This window comes from Hibiscus syriacus, unplaced genomic scaffold (genome assembly GCF_006381635.1).
Source record: "Hibiscus syriacus cultivar Baekdansim isolate YM2019G1 unplaced genomic scaffold, ASM638163v2 tig00110556_pilon, whole genome shotgun sequence".
Taxonomy (NCBI): domain Eukaryota; kingdom Viridiplantae; phylum Streptophyta; class Magnoliopsida; order Malvales; family Malvaceae; genus Hibiscus; species Hibiscus syriacus.
The window spans coordinates 4,095,560-4,119,764 of record NW_024062779.1 but is presented as its reverse complement, the minus strand read 5'-3'; the positions used below and the strand labels follow the sequence as shown (position 1 = coordinate 4,119,764).

General features: G+C 35.1%; 2 pseudogenes; both read left to right on the top strand.

The window, feature by feature from the left end:
• The first annotated feature begins 1,757 nt into the window (after positions 1-1,757).
• On the top strand, positions 1,758-5,054 carry LOC120131604 (annotated as a pseudogene).
• Positions 5,055-8,321: 3,267 nt separating this feature from the next.
• LOC120131559 lies at positions 8,322-13,886 on the top strand (annotated as a pseudogene).
• The last annotated feature ends 10,319 nt before the right edge of the window (positions 13,887-24,205 follow it).

Genomic DNA, 24,205 nt, shown 5'->3' with positions numbered 1-24,205 from the left:
AGGCCAAATACATAATTCTTTTACTGAATTTTACTATATCTCTTTTTTCACTCATTGTACTTTTAATTTTTTAATTTATTCACTGAAATTTTGAATTGTTAATATTTTGATCATTCTGAATTATTTTATTATTATTTTTCGTAAAATGGGGTATTTTTTAATTATTAAAATATAACAATATTTTAAAATAAATAATAAAATATTTAAATAATCACCGCCCACCGTCGACCTTCAAAACCAACCGTCGTTCGGTCCCAAATTTCATGAGTTGCTTCGTCTCAACCCCTGAGTCCGAATCAGATGGTTGTTTCATCGGAAAATATCCCAAAACCTATGAATCTTGACAGCAACATTTCAGTTTCCTAACTTTCGATCAATTCATGGACTTCATATCATATTCTAACAAAATGAAAGTCGGATTCAAACTCAAGGGTTGTGACGAAACAACCCATGAAATTAAGGATCGAGCGGCCACTATCTACGGTTGTCGGCGGTGGCATCCAACGCCAACGAGCAGTGGATGACCACCTTCTATTTAATTTTGTATTTTAAATTATTTTTATTTTAAATAATAATAAAAAATATCACGTCATATCAAAATAATAATAAAATAATTTAGAATGATATCAAAACAAGAGTAATTTGAAAATTTGATGAGCAAATTAAAAAAAATTGAAAATGAAATAAGAAAAAAATAAAATTTAGTGAGGAATTGTGAAATTTACCAAAATGATTGCAAGTTGCAACATGGGTGGCAAACTTGCAATTTTGAAACAAATGTGTCATACCCCGTTCCTCCAAAAGGTCATATTTCATAGCATTTATTTGTTTTAATATAATAGTTTGATCGACATATCTCTAACCAACAATCGATATATTTAATAATTTTATTATTAGACAATTCATGGATTAATTTAATAAATTGATGAAAAGCTTACTATATTTGAAATCACTATGTAATATTAGATATGCATATTACATAATATAAGGAATGTACGTAAAATTTTATGTTAAGAATTTTGAATTTTATAAAATTTTAGATAATAATTTTAAATGTATAAAATTTTAAGAGACAAAAATATATATTTTTAATAAAAGTTATATAAAAATCTACAAATAAGTAGCTTTAAATTTAAGGAGGCATTAACACAAGGGCAAATGTGTCATCAACCTTCGATCGTTGAAAAAGAAAGAAGATTGAGGATCCTTAAATTTGAACATCGAAGTGAAAGAACGTGGAAGAAACTTCATCATCATTTCCTTTGGTCACAGTTATTTGTCAGATATTCAAAATAAAATGACAAACTCTCTAGTACCGTATAGCGGTCCTTCCCATAAATAAAAGATTATTTTTTTTCACATTATAAAAGATGAAAATTTGAATGTAATGCAAGAAAAATAATGAAATTATTATCAATAGTTTTTTCGTTAAAAGAATAGATTATCCTCGTCAATAAATTTATTTTACGACTATATTATTTTATATTTAAATTTTTAATTTCCATAAACTTTAAAAAACAACGCGTGCTGTAAATGTATATAAACGTTATGTTGCATCATGTGTGCTTTTCTTTTCTTAGAGGTGAAAAGTAAAAAAAAAGGAAAAATAGGGATGGATAGATTATGAAAAAGTCATTTGGGCTATAATTAAAATTGACATGCCAATTCCCTCTCCCGAGCCTGCACTCGAAGCTCTTTAAATTAACCAGCCAAGCTGCCACTCTCTTCACTAACACCCTTCCAACGTTGCTCTTCTTTGTAACAGAGAAGCAATGAGCCGAATTAAAGAGATTCTCACCCATTTCTGGTTCAGCCAAACGCATTTCCTCAAACAAGAAAATTTCTTGGCAGTTTTGTATCTCTGGTCATTGTTGCTGCCATATCGGTATTGTTGCTGGAGTGAGTTCACGGAATGACGAACACGATACTTCCCATCACCCCATTGTGAAATCAGCTTGTAGTGTCACATTCTACCCCGAGTTATGCTTCTCAGAAGTTGTTAAAGTAGCCAAGAAGGTGAGGAGCCAAAAGGATGTCGTCGAATTGTCTCTCAACATCACCACCACCGCCGTCGAGCACAATTACTTCCATCAGAAGCTGTTGGCTCTGAAGGGGTTGACGGTGCGTCAAAAGACGGCTATCCATGATTGTCTGGAGACCGTCGATGAGACCATCGATGAGCTTCACGAAGCTGTTGAGGATCTTCATGAGTATCCGAACAAGAAATCTTTGGCTCAGCATGCCGATGACCTCAAGACCCTCATCAGTGCTGCCATGACTAACCAGGAGACTTGCTTGGACGGCTTCTCCTACGAAGAGGCCGACAAGAAAATCCGTCAAGCGCTGATTGATGGCGAGAAGTACGTTGAAAAGATGTGCAGTAATGCGCTTGCCATGATCAAGAACTTGACGGACACTGACATTGCGAACGAGATGATGCGCAAGACATCGAACAGGAAGCTGAAGGAGGATGAGAACGGCATTGCCTGGCCAGATGGTTGAAAAGCAGCAAAAGGTATATCATTAGAATCAAAGCAGGTGTCTACAGAGAGAACGTAGAAATCTCAAAGAAGAAGACTAACATAATGTTCATCGGAGACGGGAGGACCAGAACTATCATCACTGGGAGTAGGAATGTGGTGGATGGGAGCACCACTTTCCACTCTGCTACAGTCTGTAAGTCCATTTTCACTTCCTATATTTTAAATCAATTCACCTTATTTTCTTTCATGATCATGATCATTAATTAGCTAGTTTGATTCAGGAGACTTTTGTTTCCTAAAATCATGAACAACTTGGTAAAGTACCATACGCCTCAGCTTCTCCCTTCAGAGTGATTTATATTGTCAAATCATAATTGTTTTAACTTTCCTACACCAGCTCATTAGATTTAGGGAGCGGTGCACATGGTCTGATTCACTAAAGGTCAATTCTTCAAACATGATATCATACTTTTTATACAGTATATATAAAGAATAAAAAAATATTATTCAAAATGGGAAAAATAATCCACTGAATTACCGGTTGTCTGGTTACAACTTGTGCACGTCATTCTCCCATTATTATTTTACAGTGGAACCGAAAATCAACCCTACCAATGAACTTTTCAAATAAATCATTTTATCTTACTTTTCTGGAGAAAGGTTTACATCTCTAAGCGTTGATTTTAGTAGATAATTTTCCCACTCCTCGTCTTTATTTCCATCTCTTGCTTCATCTACCTGTCTCATTCAATCGTATAACAAGTTTTTCCCCAGTTTTCCTTTAGTGGATGATATTCATCTGAAACCATGTGACCAGTTCATGCATTCGCATACGCCAAGCCAACGTACGATACAAAATTTGTTTTTCCTTTTGTCTTTTATGATTAAACACTTGGAAGCCATACCAATAAGGCTCCAATGGCTGATGAATGATGGAAGGGCCTAACCTAACACATGCTGCACGATGGGTTTCGTTTAATCGATTTCCATTTTTAGGCGACGTTAACAATACAATGATATTGTGAGGCAGCTCCATGGTATGGCATCGTAGCACTAGTAACTTTTCGCATTTGATTATTGGTCCCTGATTCTCGTCCTTTGCTTAGGCGTAAGAGTTGGTACCGGTTTGTCATAAAGCATTTGGCTTTTATGGACCTAGGCGGGATAGGTGGGGCGGTTGCCCTTTAAAAATATAAAATTATCATATACTTTAGATTATTTATTTATTTTTTATTAAAAATTTATTTTCGTCATCCTCAAATTTTATTTGCCTCTCTTGAAATTTCTTAAATTCAAGTTCATTCCCTCTCGTATAAAATCCTGCATCCGTTCTTGATTTTTAGTAAATATTGCAATCTTTTATCCGACTTTGTTTCTTTAGCTGTGATAGTAGCTGGCTTTGTCCCCCTCGTTACACCGTTTGATATGAAATCATAAAATTAAAAAAAATAAAAGCAATTGAATTGTTAGCAATATGTCTTATTAGGAAGCTGGCATCATTAATTGCAGAAACAAGTACCTTTGAGCTAATTATAGTAGTACTCTAAATATTACAGAATCACATGGGTGCTTATTAGGTACCATATGCCAAATAAAACATTGCCGATTTAATCTTTACAATTTTTGAAGTTTGAATTTCATGCTGATCATCCTAATTTATAAATGTTCACATGTGGTTGCAGCTGCGGTTGGTGCAGGGTTCGTTGCCCGAGACATAACCTTCGAAAACACGGCAGGTTCCTCAAAACATCAAGCCGTCGCCCTCCGTGTCGGTTCGGATCTCTCGGCATTCTACCAATGTGACATGCTGGCATACCAGGACACTCTCTACGCTCACTCCAATCGGCAGTTTTACGTCAACTGCCTTGTGGCAGGAACAGTTGATTTCATCTTTGGCAACGCTGCAGCCGTGTTCCAAGACTGCGACATCCATGCTCGGAGGCCGAACTCGGGGTTCGGATCTCTCGGCATTCTACCAATGACATGCTGCGCATACCAGGACACTCTCTACGCTCACTCCAATCGGCAGTTTTACGTCAACTGCCTTGTGGCAGGAACAGTTGATTTCATCTTGGCAACGCTGCAGCCGTGTTCCAGACTGCGACATCCATGCTCGGAGGCCGAACTCGGGGCAGAAAACATGGTGACAGCCCAAGGCAGGACCGACCCTAACCAAAACACTGGCATTGTGATCCAGAAATGTAGGATAGGTGCCACCTTCTGATTTGCAGCCTGTAATTTCAAACTTCCCGACATATCTTGGCAGACCTTGGAAGGAACATTCAAGGACTGTCATAATGCAATCGACTATAAGTAATGTGATTCACCCTGTCGGGTGCACGAGTGGAGCGGGAGTTTCGCCCTGAAACATTATTTTACGCCGAGTAGAGAACACTGGTGCCGGTGCTTCGACTTCCGGAGCGAATTGAAGGGTACAGGGTGATCACTAGTGCAACCGGGCTCAGGATTTTACTCCTGGCTCGTTCATTGGTGGTGGAGGCTGGTTAAGCTCTACAGGCTTTCCTTTCTCTCTTGGGTTGTAATAAGTTGAAGCTTGTACTGTCATATGACACTACTTCTTGTCTGGTTTGAGATACTTTTGCGACCATGTATATCTGTTAGTTTTACTAATGTAAAAGTAATATTAGCGTATGAAATGTTTTCTTCAAATTTTTATCTGATGACACTTCAGTTCATGACAAGATTCCATGTCAAATTTTTAACCAACCGGTCCTTGGTTAGAGAGAGATTTCGAATAGCTGAGGTGTAAATGATCCATGCCTGCTTGCAATGTTGACTGTAGTCATGGCCAATGCTGGCACGTGGTTTTTAATGGTTTTTTTCTTATAAAATTCCAGGAAATCAAAAGTTCAAGACCCTTGGAGGACAACCTATTAATCCCATTAGGCCATTTTTCATAAAACCGACCATTTGTCAAAGGAATTGATGCCTCGTTGCCCACAAAATGATCCCTCGAACTACTTATCAGACGTTCACATTTCATTTCAGTATTTGTAGGTTAAATCTTGCTTTTTCTGGGTCGGTTTCTCATCTCTCCTAGACTAATGGGGTTTTTGATCACTCAAACAATCCATTAAAGATGGAAAGTTGAAATGCTGCCGATAATCATGCATTTTAATTTCTTAATATTCGCTTATAAGAGTCATGCTCATCTCATACATCAAACCAAAATTAAATGTTGGCGCAATCATTGGCCAGTGCAACGCGTAGGCGACCTTCCACGCACATGTAGGGGCCTAGGGGATCTTATCAGTCTAAAAATCACGCTGCCACTTATGTAACTTGGGCATACATTTTTGTGCATCGAGTTAACAAGTTACATTAAAGTTCTTTGAAAATGATTAGTTGCATCTATCTAGTTTCCACAGTTCAAACTTGTTAATGCTCACTTAATGATACTTTTAAACTCATTTTTGGAAGTATTATTCTGTCAAAAAGACTAATAGACCAACTGTTTATTCATTTTTTCATCTTATGAAAATTTGAATGCATGGTGTGATTATGTCAGAAACATATATTTATAAGGTTAACTAATGAAAATGATTATGTTAATTTATTGAATAAATTATAATTTTATCAAGCAATTTTTGACCGTATTTCTACTTTGGTCATTAATTTAAAGGTTTCACTGATGCTTAAATTTCCAAATATTTTTTTTAGCCGCTCAAACATTAAAAAATAAAAATATAATAAAAGCAATAAGATGGGAGGCTTGGGGGTTGAGGAGTTTGGCAGATTGGAGTAAAGCTTGCTGCTTACTGCTCATCAAGAAACTCTGGCAGGTGAGGGCTCTCTTTAGATTGCTTGGTGAATGCTTACTGCCTTAAATCATGATTTTTGGAATGCTGAATATAAGGCTCACTTCAGTTGGATCCTAGCAAAGCTGTTCAAAATGAGGAGTGAAGCCAGGAGTTATTTTGCTCCAACAGAAATTGAGACCAAATCAATGCTAGATGGATATGGGAAAACATTCGGAAACAGGTGTGCGAAGGTTTACTGGCACCGCCTGGTGGGTTTCCTGGTCATATCCCAAAATTCTCATTGATTTCATGGATGCAATCTTGGATAGATTGCCTACAAAGGACAGACTTTCTAGGCTTGTATAATAATGGACATGGGTGTGGTCTGTGTAGCTCTGGTCTTGAATCCCGTGATCACCTCTTCTCGGACTGTGTTTTTGCTAGGGAATTTGGAGTGCTATTCTTCTTGCTTGTGGTCTTACTCAGCTCCTCTGGATGGAGTAATAAATTGTATAGAGTCATATGAATAGGATTGATGCTGGTTAATAAGAAAATGTATATATTGGGGTTTGGTGTAATGACTTTGTGATTACGTTTTGTAACAGCTAAAGCTGTTTTCTTTTTAGATGAATGAAATTTTTACTTATCCAAAAAAAAAAAAGATGGTATGACATGTTTTTGTTGATGTGAAAGTTGCATCTCATCCATTTAATTTTCTTTTTTGTTTCATCAAATTCCCAACAATAAATCTTTTTCATCCTCATGTCAATATTTATATTATAACGCATTCTTCGATCTCTTTAAATATTGACAAATTTGTTTTATCGATCTCTATCACTCTTAATTTAGATATTAGAATCTCTTAAAATCTTACGAAACTTCAAAAACCTAGACAATCTACGTTTATACAAGGTCATGATCGGCTGCCTGATCCACTGTATCGATGAACCAACTTTATGATTTGAAAATAGAGTCAAGGGTATAGTTGAGAATTGAGATAAGGTCAAAGATCAAACACTGGATGTGTGGTGCGCGTGTTTGTAGAATTATGTTTTATTATATATCTCAAATGATTACACTCCATGTTTTTTGCCTCTATATTCTTTACCCTCCAAAAAGAAGGTGGAATGCATCCATAAAATTTGCATACGAGGAACGAACCGGCAAGATTGAACAAAGCATCTTGGGATAAGGATACATGGAGGGATGAATTAACCGAGTCAGCGGTCTTCTGTTCATTTACCATACCAAGTATAATGGGAAAATGAATGATGAAATTTTGGTTACCAAAACTGCAAACTTCGTTCAGTTCTTTTGACATTCCAAATCGAACAATCCATTAATTTTTTGTTCGATGATCAATTGGTTAAATATGATCAAACCTGTTAACATTCAATCCCTATCTCTGCAAACATTTAGCAAAGTCAAATGAGGGTTTCAGATCGTTTGCTGCATAGCAGATAAGATTATATGCTGAGTATATAACACTGGACACCATATTATTAATTCTCAAGATTGAATCGGGCAAAGGATAGAATTGTCCGAAGGTAGTTCTTTATTCACTTGGCTTCTCTCTCTTCTTTTTTTTTTTTTCTTTCCATTGAGAGTTTATCTTCTTACTGGATCTGGTAAAGAAAGCATGCTAATCCATTTCCAATAAATTATGGCTTTTTAGGAAGAGAATTCAAATATGGCTAGTATGTAATCTCATTAAAGTTATACCAAAGCTGACAAAAGCTTATATGTTTGGCATGCCAAGAGGGACGAACATTAGTGAAAGGTCTTTGCATTATTTGATTAAAAAAGTATTCCTCTGGTTCATCCACGTGTATTATATAGCCCATTTACCTTGTATTTATGTCCAACCAATTCTCATTAACTTTGGTAAACGGTAAATAATAGACAGACTCGAACATGTTGAGGATTTTAGCGTATGGGGCATTGTCATTGGGCCTATAGAGAGTGGCAAAATCTCGAACCGTGGCTAAAGGGAGGTTAACTACAAGTCATTTTCTATTTATTCGAGGAAAAGAACGAAGCCTTTAAATGCTCCTAAAAGGACATAAAAAATCTACTATTATATCTGTCACTACTTCCGATCATTTTGTCTAATCGCCTCTGATTTATATTACGCGTGTAGATTGTGCGTATACATAGGCAAGATGCGGAGATTTGTGATTGGCAGTGCTAAAACCTATTGAACGTTCGCGTCAAAGCTATCAGTTCCAACGGCCTCTACTTTCATCTTCATATCGTCTCTTGTCCTCCACGCCTGCTGCCGATTCCCTTTCTTCTCCCTCTTCAACAATGGATCCTCCTGTTTCTCTTAATACTATTAACCCCAAGGTACTCTCTTTTTTTTTTTTCTTCCGTTTGGATTGGTTTGAATATGGGTTTCTTTTTGCTTTCTCTTCTTTTTGTTTAGTGTTTGATTTGATGTCAGGTGTTGATTTTTTTCTTTCTTTTTGATGTTTTTGATCTGGGTTTTATGTGCGTGTTGTGCTTTTCTTGTTATTACGAAAAGTCCACATCTTTGACCTTGAGGACCGGGCTTTGAATTCATTCAGTTCCTATACATTCTCAGCTCTTCTTCCATTTTGTTATCTGTTAACTGTGTATAGTGATCGGAATTCTTCTTTTCGAATCAATGATTTCTTATACCAATATGTCATTGGTCAACTGTTGTACTTGTTTATTCGTTCCCTTTATATTGAGTATTGAAGTGTAAGTGTCTTTAAGGTTTCATGTTCTTTTACTAACATTTTTCTTTCATAGGACCAATTCATTTTTTTTCCCATACCTCGTATGGAAATGATGGTTGCTTTACATTGGCTAGGGATCTGTTTGTAGTACATGCACTGACTTGATGTACTCCTTCCGTGCTCAAAATTAATCGTTATGATGTCTATTAAGTTTATTTTTGTTAAAACATTTTTTTTTATTTTAGAGACTTGAGAAACAAGGAAATGGTAAAAGCAATGGCATTAAGTGTAGAATTCAAGTTTCTGCACTTCTATGTATTCATTGATTCATTCAGGATATGCAATTTATGATTCTAGTTTGAACCCCGCTAATACTTTTGCATCATCCGTCTGTTTGCTTATCGCTAATCCTCTCTTTATCAACAGGTCATAGAATGTGAGTATGCTGTCCGAGGTGAGATTGTCACCCTTGCTCAGGTAACGTGCCAATCTTCTTCATCTTTGATGTATTTTTTAATAATTATTTGTTTAAAGTTATATTCTCATGCTTGCGTGCACATCCAAGTATAATCAGAAAATGATTAAATGGTGACTTTTGTGTAGTTAGAACATTGTGTTCATTTTGATGGACCATTTTTGTTTTTGTTTTGTTTTTTTTTCGGAACACTGAAATAAATTCTGCTGATTTAATTTTGTATATGAGCTGGAATAATACTTTAGTGATATTTTCTTAATATCTTTTTTCAGAAATTGCAAGAAGATATAAAGTCTAAGCCAGATGCTCATCCCTTTGAAGAGGTATATTTATTTTTTCTTCAACAGTTTTCTAATGGACTCTTGGAGAGTTGGATTTATACTTCATTAGGACTATATCCTCTTCTCCTTTCTTCTTGCTCTCCCATGGTTGAATAAAAATGTCATCACCTGTATCATATTACCATCTGTAAATGATGGATTGTGAGAAGGTTTTGCCCCAGTTGATGTATAATAGAGATTTTCTTATGTTTGACTTGTGGATTTTTTCCGGCTAACATGAATTGTTGTGGAATTCTGTGGGCTGGGTTTGGACTCAAAAAGGAAGTAATTAGTTTATTTGAATGCCTCTTATCTAAGAGGAAACAGTAGGATGCGTACAGGTGGTTTTTTTTTTTTTGGGTGGGGGTGGTGGTGGTGGTGGGGATGATTGCATTTTATGAACGTTTATTTGACATTTTGCCGTATTTATTGATTTTGTTTTTGGTGTTAAATGTTTAATCCTCTTTACAGATCTTGTACTGCAACATTGGAAATCCTCAGTCTCTTGGTCAGCAGCCGATAACCTTTTTCCGTGAGGTTGTTTTCTTCAATAGGTGATATTGATTACCATAAAGTTGTGCCATGTGAATGAAACAATTTTGACTAGGATGTATCTGGAATAGGTTCTTGCATTATGCGACCATCCAGCCATTTTGGACAAAAGTGAAACCCAGGGTTTATTCAGGTACGTAGAATTAATATTGGTTATAAGCTTAGTGGTTGTTTTTGTTAAGTTTTATAATCGTTTCATTTGTTTTTGTTCACCTGATAAAGATTTCAGTTGTGAGGTGGGTGTTTAACCTGGCTTATCCACGATCATATGGATATGAGTAGAAGATATACATATTGCCCCTTGTGTCACACTGGACACAAATTTATAATGTTCTTATAGGTACCAAAAGATAGGCATATTCCTCCTCTACATACATACCCCTCCTCCTACCACCCAAGTTGTTCTCCAATGGTGGATGATCTTTACTCTTTCACTTATATTTTGCTAAAAAGGAATTTTGGTTAAGTCTATCAAAATAAGATATTTTATTCCGATATCTAGATTTCATCAGTGAAATCCATGAATGATTGTTCATAAAGCACAACTTCGGTTGAGTCCAGAGAAAGCAATACATAAAGAGATGTTCTCCTTTACTGAGTGAAATATTTTCTTTGGCATATTGGGTCTTTCTTTGACAGTCATTCCTTTACCTCATGTAATTTGGTTGTGGTCCTTTGCAGTGCGGATTCCGTAGAACGTGCTTGGCGAATTCTTGATCAAATTCCTGGAAGGGCAACTGGTGCCTACAGTCATAGCCAGGTTGTTATCATCGCTCACATCTTGGAACTTTGACAATTTATGCTTGCATGGTATTCACACTTTTTCATTTTCTTTTGGCATCAGGGAATCAAGGGATTACGTGATATTATTGCTGTTGGAATTGAAGCTCGTGATGGTTTTCCGCTGATCCAAATGATTTTCTTGACCGATGGTGCCAGCCCTGCTGTAAGTTTCTATATTGAAGCTAAATGATGAGCTCCTCATGAATCTTGTATAACAATGGATTTTTTCTCATACAGGTGCATATGATGATGCAGTTACTGATAAGATCTGAGAAGGATGGAATTCTCTGTCCCATTCCTCAGTACCTTTATACTCTGCTTCAATTGCCCTGCATGGTGGAACTTTGGTATGCACTTATACGTTAAATCATTGTTTACAATATTTAGATATTTATAAGCTATCTGGGTTGCTGTTGCTGAAGTACTTTTTGCTGGTTATTGTCCGAGCTTTAATTTACCAAAATCAAGCTGCATTATGTTTCTTGAGGATTTTTAACTGCCTTTGGTTGGATTTGTGCAATGCTTGGAAATAGATATTTCTTTTATCATTCAACGATTTATTGATTGCCAGATTGTTGCAGTTGTGATTTCTTTTGACTTTTGGTTCCATACTATCTTGATGAAGCCACAGGATGGGGTTTGGAAGTCTCTGAGCTTAAGAAACAACTTGAGACTTCCAGGTCCAAGGGCATCACCGTTAGGGCCTTGGTTGTAATAAATCCAGGCAACCCAACAGGACAAGTAATCAATAAAATGATTTTAAAATAATATTTAGTCGAAGAATAGTCCCAACTTTTGTTTTTAGCTGATTTAATTCTCATTGTGATTACAGGTTCTTGCCGAGGAAAATCAGAAGGCAATTGTGGAGTTCTGCAAGCAAGAGGGTCTTGTTCTGCTGGCAGACGAGGTAGGTTGATTTATATTATTATTGGATTTGCCATTTGTATCCATTGACTTCTTCCTTTCAGGTATGTGTCCCAAGGGTATGGCTGCCACATTAACAACTTGGTTTTTACAGGTTTACCAGGAAAATGTTTATGTACCTGAAAAGAAATTCCACTCTTTCAAGAAGGTTTCGCGGTCCATAGGTTTATGGCGAGAAGGATATATCCTTAATATCTTTTCAGTCAGTCTCTAAAGGTAAATTTTGTTTTATCATTGTTCTCTTATTTCAGTTTTAGAAGGTGAAAGAGCTTATGCAAAATTTGGATTTTCGACATAAAGAATATGCATTTTACTGTATCCAGGTTATTATGGAGAGTGTGGAAAAAGGGTGGCTACATGGAGGTAAATGGTTTGGTGCAGATGTCAGGGAGCAAATTACAAAGTGGCATCTGTCAATCTGTGTTCCAATATCTCTGGTCAAATTCTTGCTAGTCTTGTTATGAGTCCACCTAAGGTTAAATCTTTTGCCTTTTAAAATTACTTTTCTGTGTTTATCCCAGTTGCATTGGTTGTTTTTACATAAATATGAATAGACAATGTCATTGGACCAGTGAATTTTGAGCTTTGCCTAGCTGTTTGTAAGCATTGTTTCTGAGATAAGAACTTGCATAAAACATATAGCCTCTAAACTATTATGTTTTAACGTGGCTGGTTTTTAATTTGGAAGGTGTCTGGTACACAGTTTGGACTTTTGGGAATTGCTTTTGTGGAAATGGAGTGAAATATAATGTTCACATAGGTGTAATGTAAAAGTGCATCATTGATTAAATCGTGCATGGTTTATAGGCTTGTGATATTCGTTGCTAATGATAAAGCACTTGCAGGTTGGAGATGAATCCTATGAATCACAGTGCTGAAAGAGATGGAATCCTCTCATCTTTTAGCCAGGCGTGCAAAGGTTAGTCCTTTCTTAGGTTTGAATCATCTTAAGTCATATGATAGAGGAGCATTAATGTATAGATTTTGCCAAACTGAATGTTAAATTCTACGTTCTAATATGCTTCTTAACCCTGAAATTTTGGAAACTTGAAGATTTCTAGTGTAGTAGATTTGGAGCATATTTAAAGCATGTTACTGATCATTTCAATCAGGTTATATTTAAATGAAAAGGTTTTGTCATTTCTATTAAATACCCCATTTTACTGGTGCAGGCATTGGAAGATGCATTCAACAAGTTGGAAGGTGTAAGATGCAACAAGGCTGAAGGTGCAATGTATCTCTTTCCCAGAATTGACTGCCTGAAAAGGCAATCAAAGCTGCTGAAGCTGCGAAAAAGGTACCAGATGCATACTACTGCCAACGCTCCTCACTGCCACTGGAATTGTTCTTGTTCCTGGTTCTGGCTTTGGACAGGTGATTTCATGTTGCCTGTATCCGGTTGGGAACTCTGTGAACCCTTAAAATTGCAGCTGTTCGCACCTATAAAAACTAGGATCAACTTAAACAATTGAAGACTCCTGCTTGGCTGTATTTCTTGATAACTCTTCCTATCGTTGACGTGTGATATTTTTGGCATAGGTTCCTGGTACTTGGCATTTTAGGTGCACTATACTCCCTCAAGAAGAAAAGATTCCGGCAATCATCACCCGTCTAACAGATTTCCATAACTGTTTCATGGATGAATTCAGAAGCTGAGTCTGAGACAAACTTGGATCCAATTCAGCGAAATATGACGTGCCTTTTCCTTTTTATCATACAGAATAAATCGACAATGTGTGAATGCTTTCCCTTTTTTTACTTGTGCCTCCTTTACTGTTATGGAAAGATACACCAACACCAACATGGTTGGCCAAGTCTACAATGGAACTGTTGTTGCTGCATTGCGATCAATAACATATCGTGGATGCCGTACTTTACTGCTATAAATTTCACGCCGGACTCCATTTTGCATGGAAAAGAACAATAAAAAGCGGTTGTATATTAAAAAATGTTGGACGCCAAGCCAGAGTAGACGTTGTTGAAACCGTCCAACACATTAAAATCGTTTTAACAGTCTAACATCGACCATGATGGCTGGTAAAGCAAACCAAATTGGATATGATAAAAAGCCAAAGATACTCCTTTTAGACTTTAATCTTGAGTGAGATATATAATATGTTACTATGTTAATGGTAGGGTATAGTGACAATGACCAAGGAAAGAAAAACAACACATATAAGTATGGAAGATTATTTTAAATACCGACAACTTTTGTATCCTCGATGTTCAGATTCTAAAATAAATCTTGTCCTTTCAAAAGGTGTAGTTGTAGAGACAAGACCATGACCATGCCTACAATAACTATCATGATATTTAAATTAACGTCCAAAACACAACACTCAATGAAAAGCTTTTAGGATGATTTTTAGATTCAAACACTCAATGAAAAGCTTTAAAAAATTAAGGTGCAGCTTTAATTTTTGCTTTATGCAAAGTGATAAATATCTCCATTAGACTAACAATATAATTGCTCATGGACTGGGTTAACACAGGCCGCCGCTTGCAATTTTTAATTTCTTTACATAAATTACTACCTAAATAATATTAAATATTAAATATTTATATTTATATTTCATTTAATATAGTCATTTAATTGCCTAAAAATAATTCAACCGATTTAATCATAAGCACTTCTATCAAAATTTAGGTATCATTTAGTAACGTTGTTTAAAATCATTTTTAGCTAAGAAGTTCATTTCGGCCGTAAAACTAATCCCAAACGGGTAAATTTTGAAAGAAAAAAAAAGTATGCGTTGGACATGGTGGTTTCAAACTAACCTTAAAAGTTAGAATTTTTAACTTTTTCATTCTAGCTTTGTGTTTAGAAGCAAATTTATATTTTTACCCTTGATAATGCATGAACTCCACTCAATTATGTATTTACATTTTATTTTAATAATTTGATACAAACGTCTTTAAAAATAGTTTACTACTTTTAATAATTTATATATTAAAATATTAATAGTAAGTTATATAAAATATATTTATTTGCATTTTTTATATTTTTATTATAGTTTAAATTGATATAGTTTCATATATAAGTAAATATAATTTAAATGTTATATTTTAATTTACACATAATGTCTATAATGGATATTTTATTTTTCCAAACTCACTTAATAATAGTAATTTCAAAAATTAAATTAAAAAATTTATAATTATATAAAAATTCCATCCTTATTATTCTTTTTGGGGAAAAAAGCCCATCCTTATTTAGAATCAAATTGAACATAAATATGTAACCAAGAAAAAAAATGGACATAATTAATTGTAAATATAATTTAGCTGTTATATTTTTAATTTATAACATAATATTTATAGTGGAATTTTATCTTTTCACGTTTACTTTTTAATCATAATTTCAAACAGCTAAATTTTAAAAGTTTATTTTTTAACAACATTTTTAAATGTTTGTCTATACATCACTTTTAAAAGTCAAATTCTAAAAGCAATGCCAAACTTACCTCCAACCTTCCATTTCTATTTATTATTAAAGGAGAAGAAAAAACTTGAAAATCTTGAGTGAGATGCATACAATATGTGTATCAGCTTTTAAAGGAGAAGAAAAACTTGATACCATTGTATAGTATGATAAAACAAATTAAGTGGCTTTTGGAAGGTTTGGGATTAAATTAACAATATATGTTGGTTTACTTACCACATTGCCACCATTTCGATTTAGTATCAAAGAATATCTTGGAATTTTAAAATGTATCCATGTGAAAATTAAATTTACATGAAACGTTCGTATTTAATATTAAAAAATTGTAGCCATGTAGTTTTTTATTAATTAATTTATACCGGCCAAGATAGGTGCTTGAATACAAGAGGTGCAGCTGAACAGTCACTCAAGCATAGTGCATTATGTCCCGTAAAACGAAGTTTTTTATTAAAAGAATCACTCTAAAAAAATTATGTGTCAGCCAATTGAAATATAATGTCTGATCTAACACAAGAGAGAATAAGGTACACCGACGAAACGCGCATGGAAGGCGTATTCCCTTAGACGCGTCTTACCGGGGTTTTTTGAAACCGCCTTCTCGCCCTGATTTTTGGCTATATCCTAACTTACTGCCTATATAAATCTCTTTCCCACCTCACATAAATCACACCAAAATTTTCATTATTCCCATCTATTTCTTGTATAAACTAAGGCATAAGTATTTTATAATTTTTTTAATTTATCAAAATTTATTATTTTATTCATAATTTGTATTATTTTATTATTGTTTTATTATTTGATATTTGATTATTTAATTGTAAACTTATTTAGTTAATATTTATTACTTGTAGTTAAAAAGAAGGTGCGATTAGATTTGATCATTTCGACTCATTTGCCGATACAGTAAGAATGCAAAACTATATTCTTTTAAATTATGAATATTATGAATCGAGTATATGTTAAATATTATTGAATTTATTTAAATAGTTTTAAATTATTATTAAAATATTAATGGTTAGAATTTATTTAGGAAACTGATCGGATATTAGAAGTTTTTATTCGCAACAGGAAGATGAAAACATCGAGACGTATCTGATGTTATTTATCTATGGCTATTTTGATTACCTAGCGAAAATTGAAGGAGGTTGTAAACTTGAACCCACCTTTATTTCTGCCTAATTGAGATGGCAGTCAGAGACGCACACATTCTATATACCATGTGGGGAGTGTACTATTACGCTAGAAGATGTTTCAATGCAATTGGGCTCCCGGTCGATGGAACGCCATTTGTAGTGTGGCAGATGATGAATTGGGAGAATTTATGCAGGGAGTAATTGGAATTGCCCACCCAGTTTTCAAAGGTGGTTGAATAACATTAGGGTGGCTGAAAAGTGAATTTGAAGAGTTATGCGAAAATTGTTTGGAGGACAAAGCAAAAGCATTTTCTCGGACAGATATACTACAACTCATTAGAGGTATATTGAGGCCCGACAAATCTCGGAACCAGGTCTATTGTATGTGGTTTGAGTCACTTGATTGATTTTGAAGTAGTCGACACACTGAGTTGGGGGTCTGCAGTGCTGACATTTTTTTTTAGAGAAATGTGTCGAGTTACAAATTATAAGAAAACTGCTATTGGCGGGTGTTTCATTCTGCTCCAATCTTGAGCATGGTACCGCATGTCTTTTTTTGTGTCTGCTCGTGAATGCTCCAATTTCCTTTCCGTTACTATCAAAGTATCAATAGTAAATTTATTTTTAAATATTTTCAATTATTATAGAATGATATATGTATATATATTAAATAAGTGGTCAAGTACTAGAAAAAATCATCGTGATATCTAAGAAGATTTGCAAGATATTTGATTAGTCATTGACGAGAAAGCTTATGTAGAGATACATTTTTTAATTTTTATTTTTATGTAATTATATTTATATAATTTGAATCTTATTTTAATTTTGATAAGAAATATATTTTTGTTTTTTTATTTAATTATATATCTTTTTCGGTTCAAATGTAAAGTTCGCCTCAATTACCTCAAGGTCCTCAACATTTCACTTATGTTCGGCATACATCTCCAGCAGCTTCAATGTTCGATGAGCCAAGAGGAGTCTAACACAATAGGCTGCAACATAGTTTGCAACTTCAAGTCTGTAGCAAGGAAATTCATGATTATATGCTGCCGCAAGAACTATATCATCACTAGAAATACTAGCATGGACGATTTGCGCAATTATATTCTTGTTGGGTAATCGTGCAAGAACACGATATTTTGGGGTGTTGTACTTGTTCTTATCTTGATTGATACAGATAGATCATGGGTCGGGATTTGTCTCACGACAACTACTTCGATGCATACGGTATTTCTTGCTTGGAACCTTGAGGATAAAGTTCTTTTCGAGGGGATGTATTGTTATGACTCAAGACCCAACCATATTTCTCATTCTATCTTCTCTATTTGCTGTAATTTCTGGTTCTTCAGTGGAATAGCTTAATTACTTGACTTCATATCGTTAAGAAACTGAGTTCATAACAATGAACCTCCCTGTTTTTGATAATTAAATATTGCAAATCAGCTATTTTGATTAAACATGTTCGTAGGATGCAAATCAAAGAAAATTTGATAACTTAATAGTTAAATTTTAAAATAAAATATTTTAAACATTAAATATTTGATTAATAATTTTTTATGTTTTATATAAAACAAAGATAAGAAGAAGCATAATTTTCATAGAAAATATACGGAAATAAATCAGCTGCCGCTAGCAGTGTTCCAGCTGCCATCAGTGACGGAACTTAAAGTTAAACTATAAAAAATGCAAATGTTTAAATTAAAATTTTTAAAAATTGTAAAGGATTTAGTTTGTCGTAACCGTCTTTCGGTTAGGCCCCGGAATTGGGCTTCGACTTAGGAAAATGGATTGGAGTCGCCACCGATCATTTATTTAAAAATAAATGGGTTGATCGGATACCCTATTTCTTACCTGATCTGCGTCTTACCAGAAATATGTCGGGCTCGGGAGTCGGTTACGGTCAAGGAAGGATTAGCACCCTTGAACCGCCCTTTCGGTACTACGTAATTTCCAGTTGTCTTAATTAAGAAAAATAACAAGTTAAATTAAAAGGTAAAGTTTCGACCCCAATTACTTACCCTTTATTGATTTGAAAATATCCTTAAAAAATCAAGAAATGTGTTAGATAAACAAGGTAAATAAAACAAATAAGGTAAAAGTGAAAAATAAAATAAATAAAATAAATAAATAAGATAAAGGAAAAAAATAGTAAAGTAATAATTATATATAGTAATATTTGAAAAAGGAAAAATATATATATATATACATCAAAGTATTAAAAATAGAAAAGTTACCCTCTCACTTCACCGAAAGTGAGGGGCTTTAGTCAGAAATAAGACAAAAAAATGGGTCCTCTAGGTTAGTAATATATAATAATGTTTAATAATAATAATGATAAAGACACAAGATTTTTTTAAAAAATAATATAATAATATAAAAAAACGAAATAATATATATATATATATAAAGTTATAAGATATATTACGTAAATAAAAAAAATAATCAAATAAAAATAATTAATAATATATATATATTAATAATAGGTATATAAATCAACCATTAAAAGTATAAAAATATATGACTAGATAAAGATAATTACAATATATATAATAGACATATAAGTAGAATATTAAATATATATAATATATATATATATATATATATAATAATAATATAATAACATAAAAATAAAATAAATGAATAAAATCCATATAATAAATAAGGGACTAATATAGATTTTTAAAAAGCTCTTCCCCTCCTTTAACCGAAAATCAAACCGGTTTTTCAAAATAAGCCTCGGGGTAGATCTAGGTTCGAAACTTCGAAACCCTACCCATTTTGGTCATCGGCGCAACCCACGTTTTGGGTTATTCGAACCAAATCTCAAGAAAAATAATGTGCACATGCAAAGAAAGAAAAAAGAAAATGCTACCTTTTATTTCCTTTTCGAATCCTTTACAATAGCTTTGCCTTTGTATCTTCCCGTGCTTTCCTCTATGTTTTGTGTGTAAATCGTGTCTTCAAATGGTGAGTTACATGGCTATTTATAGTGCTTGTAGATCCTATCTTTAGGAATTTAAATAATAGTAGAACTCTATCCTATTTTTTGAATCCTAGCAAAATTCTATCCTATCTTTAGGAGTTTGAATTCTAATAGGACGAAAAGGTGTGTTGACAGCTGCCCCTCTTTGCCCATAGTCGTGTAACGGGGATAGGGCAAAGATTAAAAGACACACTTTTCGTTCGTGGAGTTGAAAATTGACTCTGATGTTTCAATAACTCCCTGTCGAATTGAGTTACGAATGACTCCTCCATCGTGAAGTCGAGTTCATCTTGAAATGATATGAAATTAAAGCCGTAGTTCGGAATTTGAATCAGCACGTGGCTTCCCGTTACCCTTCGGTCTCCTTCTCGGTTTAAAGATCTTGGATCGGAATCGAACTCAGAAATCTTCATTGACAGATAGCTTTTTCTTGACTTAAGCTATGCTGTTTGAAAATGGTGCTTGTCACTAAGGCACGGCTAACCCGGTCCTCTTCTCGACTTGAAAACCTCGACTGCAACCGGAAAGTAGTGTGATTGATGTGTCATCGAGCTGAATGGAGTCGAACTCGACAATTTTGATGGCAGATAATCTTCTTTGAGTTGGATATCCTTCGTCGTGAAGTTGAAATCCAAGTAAGTAGCATTGTTCCAAGTCCAATATCCTCCGTCGTGAAGTTGAAATTGGCTCTGGAACCGGGAAATTGTTTGTTGACAACCAGCCGTCCCTTCGTTGTGAAGTTGAACTTGTGTTGTCTCGAGTCCAATATCCTTCGTTGTGAAGTTGAAATTGAATCTGAATGAAATTTTGTTGACAAGCAGCGGTCCCTTCGTCGTGAAGTTGAACTTGCGTTGTCTGGAGTCCAATATCTTTCGTTGTGAAGTTGAAATTGGCTCTGGGATTGGGAAGTTGTTGTTGACAAGCAGCGGTCCCTTCGTCGTGAAGTTGAACTTGCGTTGTCTGGAGTCCAATATCCTTCGTTGTGAAGTTGAAATTGGCTCTGAGATTGGAAAGTTGTTGTTGACAAGCAGCGGTCCCTTCGTCGTGAAGTTGAACTTGCATTGTCTGGAGTCCAATATCCTTCGCTGTGAAGTTGAAATTGGCTCTGAATGAAATTTTGTTGACAAGCAGCGGTCCCTTCGTCGTGAAGTTGAACTTGCGTTGTCTGGAGTCCAATATCCTTCGTTGTGAAGTTGAAATTGGCTCTGAGATTGGAAAGTTGTTGTTGACAAGCAGCGGTCCCTTCGTCGTGAAGTTGAACTTGCATTGTCTGGAGTCCATATCCTTCGTTGTGAAGTTGAAATTGGCTCTGAGATTGGGAATTTGTTGTTGACAACCAGCGGTCCCTTCGTCGTGAAGTTGAACTTGCGTTGTCTGGAGTCCAATATCCTTCGCTGTGAAGTTGAAATTGGCTCTGAAATTGGGAAAATTGTTTATTGACAACCAGCGGTCCCTTCGTCGTGAAGTTGAACTTGCGTTGTCTGGAGTCCAATATCCTTCGTTGTGAAGTTGAAATTGGCTCTGAAATTGAGAAGTTGTTTGTTTACAACCAGCCGTCCCTTCGTTTTGAAGTTGAACTTGTGTTGTCTCGAGTGCCACGATATCCTCCGTCGTGGAGTTGAAATCGCGGATGGCCCCTTCGTTGTGAAGTTGAGCCTTGACTTGAATATCCTTCGTCGTGAAGTTGAAATCCAAGTATTGTATGTTGCGGGTGGACACAATTCCCTTCGTCGTGAAGTTGAAACCGTGGAGACCCCTTTATTGTGAAGTTTAGCTTCGAGCTAGATATCCTTCGTCGTGAAGTTGAAATCCACTCTCGAGCAAATTGTGTCGCTTTGAGTGCAATATCCTTCGCCGCGAAGTTGAAATTGACTCTAGCTAAAACCTGAAAAAGTTATGCATATATGTGATGCTATGGATGCAATGCTCTTAGGTGTGCCTAAAATGCATATGCAACATATGTTTATCTTGGGGCTCTGGAGAGAAATCTCGATCTCCAGTTGCCTGTCTGGAATCTTGATTCTTGAATCTTCAAATTTTGATCCCTGATCTTGAATTCTTCAATATTCAAATCTGATGTGCACATTCTATTTTTGATTTGAGAAATGCTTCTCGACCATCTCAAGTATGTGCCTGAGCTGAGTGTAACAGTTCAGATGATGCTTCAAAAGAAGTTGTCTTGAAAGAGATAGAATTCGTTTCAAGGGAAACGATCTCAAAGATATATGTTGTTTCAAGGGAAACGGTCTTAAGGGAGACAAAATTTGTTTTAAGAAAATTGTCTCAAGAGAGATAAACTTAGTTCCAAAAGAAATTGTCTCACGGGGAGATGAAATTAGTTCCAAGGAAACATATTCAAAGATGACGCTTCAAGAGAAATTGCCTCAAAGCGACATAATTCGTTTCAAGGGAAACGATTTCAAAGATATCTGTGTTTCATGAGAACGAAATTTTGTTTTAAGGGAGATAAATTCAAAGATTTTGTGTTTCAAGAGAAACTGTCTCATAGGAGACAAAATTTGTTTCGAGGGAAACAATCTCAAAGGTTTTGTGTTTCAAGAGAAGCTGTCTCAAGGGAGACAAAATTTGTTTCAAGGGAAATTATCTCAAAGAGACGAAATTCATTTCTAGGGAAATGTTTTCAATGTTTATGTTTCAGGAGAAACTGTCTCAAGGGAGACAAAATTTTGTTTCAAGGGAAACTATCTCAAGAGAGACAAAATTCATTTCAAGGGAAATGTTTCCAATGTTTATTTTCAAGAGAAACTGTCTCAAGGGAGAAAAAAATTTGTTTCAAGGGAAACTATCTCAAGAGAGACAAAACTCTTTCAAGGGAAATGTTTTCAATGTTTATGTTTCAAGAGAAACTGTCTCAAGGGAGAAAAATTTTGTTTCAAGGGAAACTGTCTCAAGAGAGACAAAGTTTGTTTCAAGGGAAACTGTCTCAAGAGAGACAATGGTGAGCACGATTCCATTCGTCGTGAAGTTGAAATCGTGGGTGGCCCCTTCGTCGTGAAGTTGAGCCAGGAATTGATATCCTTCGTCGTGAAGTTGAAATCCAACTTGAAAATACGAACTGGATCGGTTCTGAATTATCTCTCGAACTCGTCTGAAGTTGATTCTAAGATCTGTCGATCTTTCAATATGTCAAATTGGTTGAAGTGTAGCTTCTTGCTGCGAGTTAAGCAACCAACATAAATCTTTAAAGGTGCTTTTGATTCGAGTTCATTCGTCTTGAAGTCAAAACTTGACTCTAAAATCTGCAAAAATTATGTATGTGGGAAAAATGATGCTCTAAAATGTATGCATAAGATGCATATAACATGAATTGGTTATATTTTATCTCTTGAAAAGGCCTGATAATTCGCATTAGGATGTTGAATCCCCAAAGATGCCCAAAAAATGCTCCAATATTTCATGTTGAATCTTCAAATATGCCCCAAATGTTCCTCATTTCTTGCTTCAGCATTGATTCTGAGCATGAGGTTTGTGTCTAAGAGTCACATGTCATTTACCAAGATCCACTCTAGAGAGACTGTCTTGATTGAAAAAAATGTTTTTCCTTCTCTTTTAATATCAATTAAAAGAGTTTCAAAAAATGTTTAATCCCAAGTTTTAAAAATATTGCCCCTTTCACGGTTTTACAATTGAGACAAATCATAAAACTAGAGTTCATTGGATATCAAATAATTAATTACAATGTTAATCCTTCACTAAATTATAGCTATTTGACAAGTGTCAAGATCAAAGCTATCTTTGAGAGATGGTCAAGTAAGGAAAGGATAAAAAGTCTCAGGTCATTGTGTTTGGTCAAAGGTTTGGCATTTGATGCTCAAAGGATTGATGGGGTAGCTTGCATGCTTCTCTACTGGAAGTGTTCTCTGACTCCCAACCTTCGTTGTCACACTCGGATTGTGCGATGCCTTATCAAGGATTTTGTGTGATCGCTTCAGTTGCACAATTTTTATATTCGAGTCGCCTTTTCAGGTTTTCAACTCGAATCCTCCTTTGGTTTCAAGACGTTATTCATGATTTACGTCTTGAACCCCCCTTTGTTATTTTTCTCTACCATACATTAATTACATTGTTTTTTTGCAAACAAAGATTAATTCTGATGGGCGGGATGAAATCTGAAGATAGTCTCTTCTGTTTAGAAATCCATGTATGATTAGAAGGGACTTTTAAGGCACGTAATGTAGGCCAGGGTTCGTGGTTATGAAAGAAAAGGATAAATAGGCCCAAACAAGTGTTTCAGGGTATTGAACCAAGGATCAATTCATTCTGATGCCATCGATCTTGTCTTGCTCAAATGTCTCTTTCTCTTGATGCTCTATGATCTTCGAGTGAAGGGATTCAGTGATTCGGGAATGATTGTGCTTGATTAATCTCATTGAAGCTTGATGCACCATTTGTCTTTAGGGAATTTTTGCATGTTCTTTTTGTTCCCTTTTTTTATTTTTGTTCTTTCTTTTTTGTTCTTGTTTTTTCCTTTTTTGCTTCTTTTCTTTTTTCTTTTTGCCCTTTTTTGTTCTGATTGAATCATCGCACTTGGCATTTGGTTCACCTTTCGGTATCTCATCTGAATCAATGTCTTCACTCATATGAGCAGATTTTCTCCACCTTGCCCCCCAGTGTGGAGGGTGATCC